The sequence below is a fragment of the Dunckerocampus dactyliophorus genome, chromosome 17, assembly GCF_027744805.1.
Source record: "Dunckerocampus dactyliophorus isolate RoL2022-P2 chromosome 17, RoL_Ddac_1.1, whole genome shotgun sequence".
Classification (NCBI taxonomy): domain Eukaryota; kingdom Metazoa; phylum Chordata; class Actinopteri; order Syngnathiformes; family Syngnathidae; genus Dunckerocampus; species Dunckerocampus dactyliophorus.
In genome coordinates, this window is record NC_072835.1 from 14,155,034 (window position 1) to 14,163,427 (window position 8,394).

Genomic DNA, 8,394 nt, shown 5'->3' on the forward strand with positions numbered 1-8,394 from the left:
TCGCCAGCATTACGTGTTTTTGGAATTCCTCATCACATCCTATTTTTGGATTTCCACTGCAGCCCGTCTAGGCAGCTAGAGTAACTCACAAGCAAGCAGTTCATTAAGTTCTCTCATTGAAGATGTAAGCTGTTCTGCACTTTTTGCAGCATCGATATTTCTGTTAAGAGCGTGGGGCAACACATCGGCTCTGTTCAATATCAGGACACCGCGAAAGACAAGAGACAAGACGAAGGGGATCCACAGATTATTCAGGTACAGCCATGTACTAGAGCAGGGATATTCAACAGGTGGCTCTTGAATGACATCAGACCGGCCTGCAAGTGCAGTTCAGAGCTTACTTGCGAACGTTTTTGAAGCAGATTCCTAAAAACAGCAGAGCACTCTTATCCGATCCTTTAACCTTAGTGAACCACTACAGTGGTTCTCAACCGGTTAGGCTGCGGGACCCACCATCACCCCTTAACCTGTGACCCAAACTGCGGAAATGTTTCAAGACAAAATAACACGAGTTTAATGAACATTTCAGGAACACTAAGTTTTTAGCGACAAACTCAAAATTATTTTAACAAAAAGTGTTTGGTCTTGCGTTATCAGTACATTGAAACTCATATGCACTAGCGATTAGCATTGCATGGCACCTCCAAATAAGACAACTAAGATGTACATTCCACTTCAACAGCTGATATACAATAAGGATGGATGCATGATTTTTGTTTTTTCAAACCAACACCAGTAACTTCCTGCGTCTTAAGACCGATACCGATACCGACCACAACTTTTTAAATCCATTATGTTAACATTTAGATTTAACTGCAGTTTGTGCACACCTGGAGATAACAATGACTCAAAAAAAGTTCAATTTGACAAACTGTACCTGTAGATTTGTCCTTAGCAAATATCATGGCATCGCTAGTAACAACATAACATAAGGGGTTTAATAGCCAACAGAAGGTGGTAACTTCAACGATGGTCGTCTGGTGCCATCACCTCCATGATGACATCACAGACCGCTTTAACCCTCTGGCAAACCTTTTTGCACTTTTCAAACGTGTGGCAACAGGAACAAGCTGATAAGGTTCGATGTGTTGAAGCTCAATGTTTCTTTCCCGTCATCGCAGCAATGTCTTCCTCTGAAACAGTGACAAGTCCCACACGATCAATGCCATGTTTGTTAACAAGCGCGCTCAGGGGAAGTTACGACAGGCCGTTTGCAGCACGTCACAGAAAAGCAGCGCTTGATTTGCTCACGCTAAACCACCTACAGCACAGTACGGGTAGAGCTTTTTTTTTTTATTGGGGTTTTCGGATTTATCGGTATGACATCATAATTACTCATGTTGGGGACCTCGAATAATAAGCATCAAATACTTCCAGGCACTTTCAAAGGCTCAACAAGATATAGGACTGACACATTCAACATTTTAATGGATGTGGACTACTAACAAACGTTGTTCATCTTGTTCTATGACAGCGGGTTTGAAATAGCACTACAGAGTGTTGTCACCACCTAGGAGTATTAATAGACAACACCTCGCTGCATGGCCACAACCCACCAGTTGAGAAGCCCTGACATTGAGGACCTTTGACTAGTGTTCTTCAAGTAGGTCCTTAAAAACAGCAGCGCGCTCCTGTCCAATAGAGCATCTTTGCCTCACAGAAAATATGACTTCATGACTTTGGTTATCCATTTGGCAAGCTGGCGGTGGGCAGTTGGGTGCGTGCGAGGGTGTACTGGATTGCAAACACCAAATGTTGGCAGCTCTGATATAGACAGGATTTGTCTGGCATTGTATTAAATAGCTGAATAGTTTCTGGAACAGAAGGTGATAGTTTGCACTGCTAAAAGACGACGGTCTTTTTTAGGTGGGAGGGGCGTGGAGTTAGGACTTTGGCGAAAACAACACAATTTAATTATTATCCAAAAAATGGAGCAATTAAGTGGAGTTTGCGAGTTGTGGACGGCCTTGGATGCCAGCAAATCCAAGGTAAAAGAAACACATGGCATGGGGTCTTATCTTATCCGCGTCCCGGTGCGCTCTCTGGAAGGACGATGTCCATGCTGTCCAACCTTTACAAAATGCCTTGACTTCAAAACGCTAACAGATGGTGAAAATGTTTAACAGACAGATAAGCTCTCCTAATTTGATTGTTTTGTGCCTCTTCCTGTCTCCTAGTTGTGGAACCACCAAGGGGAGGGGGGAGTTACAACATATTGTTAAAGATCACAGATGAATTAAAATCTTAGCAGCCAAAAAAATGTTCCCTGCACTCCCTGCATGGCGATAACCTTATGATAACCTCGCAAAAGAGGAAGAGGAAAATGGGCTGAAACTGTGGGAGTCCTCCAGCAGACGCCTCTCTATTTAGAAGCAATAGTGATGCATTAACTTTAATTTGACAGGCTGGGTTATTAATTTGAAGTAATGGCAGGGTGCCACCGCGTAGACAAAATAAAGATTAGCCAAACTCTAAATAAGCCTGGCAGTCGTGGCCCCCTCCCCGATGACCCGCAAGGGGCCCCAGTCCTTAACCTCCCACCCTTAACCCCTGTTTGGCTGCCCTCTCATCCTATTGGAGAGAAAGGACTAATTAGACAGATTTCAAAAGATGGCAGGCTGCCTGTAATTGCACATGACATGTCTCCAGCAGCTAAAAGGTGATCACAAAAGGGCGAATGAGGAAAAATCGCTAAGCAACCGAGCCAGGGGCATTATCCCCCCCCGTAAAATGGAAAGTCTGTGTGCCTGGCTAAAATGTCTAATCAGGCTTTGTACTAGCTGGGGTAATCATCAGCGCGGTCACAGTTGCGCCGAGACGCTTCATTCACAGTACTTTGGCTCGAAGCGAGCCGGAGGCAACTTCACAATAAATCAGCGCTGGCTTTTTTGGCTCATAAGAGAGCAAAAAAAGGAAGCAGGCAGCTGAATGACAAATCCTCTGCACTCACACAGGCTGGAATTACTGCTGGGCTGTGATGGGAGATCAAGAGGGAAGCCCCACAGGACACCTGAGCTCCCGCTCTTCATATTTCACCCACACTCTCCGTCTTCTGCAGTTTACTGACAAGTATGCGCATTTCTAGGTGTGGTGTTGAATCTAGTGGATGAAACACCTCCTGCCATTACTTGAGGCACTGATTACAGCTGACACCACTACAGTATGATGAAATACGGTATTCCTGTTATCAGCTTTTAAGTCTGTCAGGACTTGAAGATGAGTGAAATAAATTTATTTATTCATTTATATGTTTTAAGGCTAATCTGATGATTTCATGGCTCACCATTTACGTTATTTAACTACTTTTTTTTTTTTACACTTCTGTGACCTTATTGTGACCTGCTCATCACTCATTCAAGTTACGAGATTATTTCAAGAGTGCTTTATAGTTTTTACATGTTAATATTAGTGGTTAACTTATTTTTACACTTACATGCAGTTAAGAATGTCAAAAGATTAGTTGAAACATCACCTGTGCAGTTAACACATAGTTCATAACGGCCACAGTTTGACCCTGGAAATGAGTATTTTTGTTTCCACTCATTCTTACGGGATGTATGAAAGTTGAAATGTAGGATGAATATTGGAGATGAAGAGCCAAAGCTGGACTGAAACGCTGTAGAAATGTGTACAGTTGGCATCGCAGAGTATGTTGGAGCCTATCCCAGCTGAATTCGGGCGACAGGCAGGGTACACCCTGGACTGGTCGCCAGCCAATCGCAGGGCACATATAGACAAACAACCATTTACACTCACATTCATACCTATGGACAATTTAGAGTCACCAATTAACCTAACATGCATGTTTTTGGAATGTGGGAGGAAACCAGAGTACCCGGAGAAAACCCATACACGCACGGGGAGAACATGCAAACTCCACACAGAAAATGCCCAACGGAGATTCGAACCCAGGTCTTCCCGATCTCCAGACTGACTGTGTGGCCGCCGTGCGGCGTGCGGGCCCTGAATCAATCAGAATTTTCTCTATCCTCAGTTCGACCATCGACATAATTAGTCTACAGGTGGTGGTGGTTATAGACTTTGACTTACAGACACTGACACCTGTTATATAACTTTATACGACATGATGACGGCCACACAGGAGTTGAACTGACAAGATCTGGGGCAGAAACCAAGCACTCCACCACCTGAGCCATGTCATCTCTGTAGAATCAGCCCAATGATTCAGTAATGTAAAATGATTTCTCACCAGCAGAGGACACCTGCTAGGGCGTGCACATGATTTTCAATAGGAAAATGAATTCAAACAGTAATGGGTACCATTTAATTTGTCCATTTGTTTTTAGCAGACTAAAAACAGCAGCAATTGAAATGTTGGAAAGTAAGAATGGAGACTGAATGTTGAAATGTACAAACCGATGGGGCGTGGCCACCCGGCTCAATCAATCAGAATTGACTCTCTCCTCAGTTTGAATCGCCCCTAATTAGTCTACAGGTGGCTGCGATTAGAGGACTGTGATTTCTGTCTGATGTAATATAATTTTATACAACATGATTAAAGGAAAACTGCACTTTTTTGGGAATCATTCACAATCCTTATGTGAGACATGGACACATATTTCTTTCCCTTTCCTGTGTGTTCTAACGAGAGAAAACGAGTTAGCATGAGCCAGCTAACGTCATGGGAGGTAGGATTGTAGGTTGATGGACAAAATTCCCCCCAAAAAAGTGCAGTTTTCCTTTAAGACCTTCACAGGAATTGAACCAGCATCCTCTGGGATGGGAACCAAGCACTACCTGAGCCATGTCACTTCTGTAGAATCAGCAGAATAGGGGTAGTAGTAGTAGGGGGCGCCAAATAAATTGCCCATTCATTTTCAGTGAGAACATTTTGCATTGAAAATATGAAATTACACTATATGTGGGAATATTTTCAAAAGTCTGAATACTGTAGATAGCTACTTTGTCCTGAATGAGCTGAACATTTTGACATTGGATTGGTTTGTATTGGTAGAAAAAATAGAGGAGGAGTTAGCGGACAAAAAATGAGGCGGAATAAGAATAATTATAAGAAGAAACTGAATAAATAGATGAAAAATGGTGCACAATTTTATGTGTGTGCATTCAAACAACAAACAAACCATCATCTTGAACTAACTTGGGTGGTGAGGGGAGAAAGTTTGAGAAACCATGGCTTCAAGGATAACTGATAAAGCTAATATATGTGTAATACAGTATTTTAGGAGAAAACACATGTTGTCAATGGCCAAAGCAATTGTGCCTTATTGATTTAACATTAAACTTACTGGTAAACTTATTTTTACACTTACACTTTGACAGTTCATGTTGAAATTTTGCCCACTTCATTCGCCATTAAAGTTAATAGAATTTAAAGTGTGTTTTATTGTTTTACCGTATTAATATTACTGCGGTTGACTTCTTTGTACACTTATATGGCCATTACAAATGTTACAATATTACTTAAAATATTGCCTGCACAGTTAATAAATAGGTTACAATGGCCACGGTTTGATCTTGGAACGGATTATTTACATTTCCATTCATTCTTATGGGAAAAACTGTTTAGAAATCCAAAGAAATGAACTTTCCTAAGGTCTTGGGCAGACAAACTTTGGGAAACTGTGGCTACTAGGTTAATAGATAATGGTAAATATGTGTAAAATCTTATGAAAAAACGCTTGTTTAGAGTAGGTTACATTAGATTAGATAAAACTTTGTTGATCCCTCTGGGAAATTTTGGTTCCCGTAGCAGCAACACAGTAAGACAGTAATTGCAATAGCAGCACAGCACGCAGAGTAAAAAAGCCTAAATAAAATAGAATAAAAACAGCTATTAAAATACAATAGTAAAAGCCTTATTATTCCACCTTAAAAAATGTACACATCTGCATATACACTAGGCCAGTCTTTCCGAACATTGATTGGCACAGCACCAAACAAAAATGTCACAAAACGTATCTACGCAGGTGAATTATGTACCTTCTCGCATCAATTTAATTGTTCTGCTGGTCACTAAAATATATGACACTCCCATAGATACAGTAGATAGATGAACAAATACTACATTATTTGGAGTTAAATCATATTTGAACCAACTAAGTGGAATTGGATAATTTCCCGACACACCTGATGATCTCACAATGTAGTGGTTGAGAATCACTGCACTAAGCAAGAATGATTAGTGGAGGCTTCATGTTCAGTATTAGGTTCCAGCACATGCGAAATTATGTGCAATTTGAATGCTTTTGAAAGGGAAACGTTGGGAAAGAAAAAAACAGCTGCAAGATGTGCACATTTCTCCACTTTGGTTACAAAATAGCCCTCTAATCCCACTAAATTGCAGTTCTATTTGCCTTTTCTTCCCTCAAAGGATGTGACACCCCCCACATCTGCTGATAATAATAAAGGCTAAGGCATAGACAGGATAGAATTTCACACCTGGCCAATAACAATAATCATCTTTTCAAGCCCTTTGCTTGTTGTGCTGGAAACCACCACTGTGCACCCGTCCTAGCAGAGGTGCTATCATCCCACTTCCGGCCTGCACACAATGGACGTGGAATGGAGAGAGAGACAGAGTGGGGTGCTGAATGACCCGTGATAAAATACTTCAAAGTGCTTCTCGGATCCACGGAGATGCTGCTGACACATGAGGCGCCTTTCATGAGAGCACAAAGGCACCATCCATCCTCCTCACACACATGGAGCGGACATGCACTGTATGGAACTATTCTGCCCCCCTACCCTTACTCTATTTAGAACCAGTTTGTTATGCAAATCATCCGTGTCACATTAGAATAAGAAATGTGAGCTTATATTTGGAGCCTCTAATTTATGATCATTCATGTAAATAAGATAGCTCTAATAAACACCAGACAAGAGCTTTATTTTTTTCCCAGCTGACCTGAACGCATCTTCACAACCTTTCTATATGTTTTAGTGGATACGCTACTAATAATTGAAGGTGCATGCCACATTATTTTTTTTAAAAAAGGACTTACAGAGTTGTCTCTTCTCATACGGCTGGTTTATCTTTGGTTGTGTGTCAGTATATTCCTCCTCGAAGGCAATCTAGACATAGATTCCGCGATATGCACCAAGAAGCATATGGCTACTAACTCCATTTAACTCATCAACATAATCACCACATGTATCTTTTTTGTTTGCGTATCTTGTTGCTCCTAGAGACGTCCGTTGGGGTAAATGATAGTCCAGTACGCTAGTGATGAAACCGGCGCTGGAGCCAATCAATCAAGGGCTGCCTCTTCGGATATTCCCACAGCTTCAGCCAATGAGGTGAGAGCAAGGGCGGGGCTCTGTAATGACGTCAAATTTTCAAAGGAAGCACGTTGCAGTTTCGCGGAATCACTTAAAGGGGAAGCAGTAGGCATTGAATCACAAAATGCACAAGTTTGTGATGGTAGTGGTTTAGTTAATTTCGAACATTCTTGAAAAGGTAAAATTAAGTAGGTAAAATTCAACATGAAAAGGAGTAAGAAGAAGAGGAGCTTAATTTAATGTCCCAGCAATTACAGTACTTACTGTTTGCTCACTTCCTGTATTGAACTTGCTTCTATGTTTATATACATATATATATATATATAAATATATATATATATATATATATATATATATATATATATATATATATATATATATATATTTGTTTTTTTTAAAGGGAAACACAGTAAAATAGTCGATTTAGAACGGTAAATACAGCAGGTGTAAATTTGACAGAAACTTTGTATAATGAATAAAGAACACATGAAATGCTATTAATCAGTCATTACACACTTTTTCTGTCAGAAGAAGTGCAGAAGAGTGTAAGGTAGTAGAAATTAAATTAGTAGACTGCAATATTTTGGCATGTGTTTTTTTCATTGTAATTTTCTTAAAGGTAATGTTAAAATCCTGTCTCGTCTCGTTCTCGTAGGCCCAATCTCACGTATTGTTTCATCTCGTGAACTGAGCTTTTTGTGACACCGGTAGTATTTACTATTGTATTTATTCTTTCATGACTGAATAAGCTAGCTATTTATTATTGCAATATTTATTCTTTTTTTCACAAATAGAAAATGGGAGCATAAACAAATACAGGAAGTGAATAGTCTCACAGTCATTGCTGAGACAAAGACAAGGGTAGGATTAAACAAACTTTTCTTCTTCCTACTCCCATTCAGACATATCATGTTGCTTAATGTAACTTTAATAAACTATACCACATATAGAATTAACATAATGTGGCCCAAAACTAATTGAAAAACTGTCTTTTGTTGGTTATAGCTTTGGATAACATCTCATTTGGAAGTAAAACTGCAGATTTATCAAATACATTACAGTACATGTTGTTGGAGTAAACAGGTACTCCCCTTGTCACAGTTGCATCATGCACTGCAACGTACTGAGTGGAGC

At 40.3% G+C, this 8,394-nt stretch overlaps 1 protein-coding gene across 2 annotated transcripts in view; it reads right to left on the minus strand.

The window, feature by feature from the left end:
• The window catches only part of LOC129170353 (protein FAM222A), a 24,764-nt gene extending 17,560 nt beyond the window's left edge, over positions 1-7,204 (minus strand). For both annotated transcript variants that reach the window (XM_054757786.1, XM_054757785.1), the window contains exon 1: positions 6,984-7,204. The gene's annotated coding sequence lies outside the window, so the exon portion shown is untranslated. The remainder of the gene's footprint in view (positions 1-6,983) is intronic.
• Positions 7,205-8,394: the final 1,190 nt, after the last annotated feature.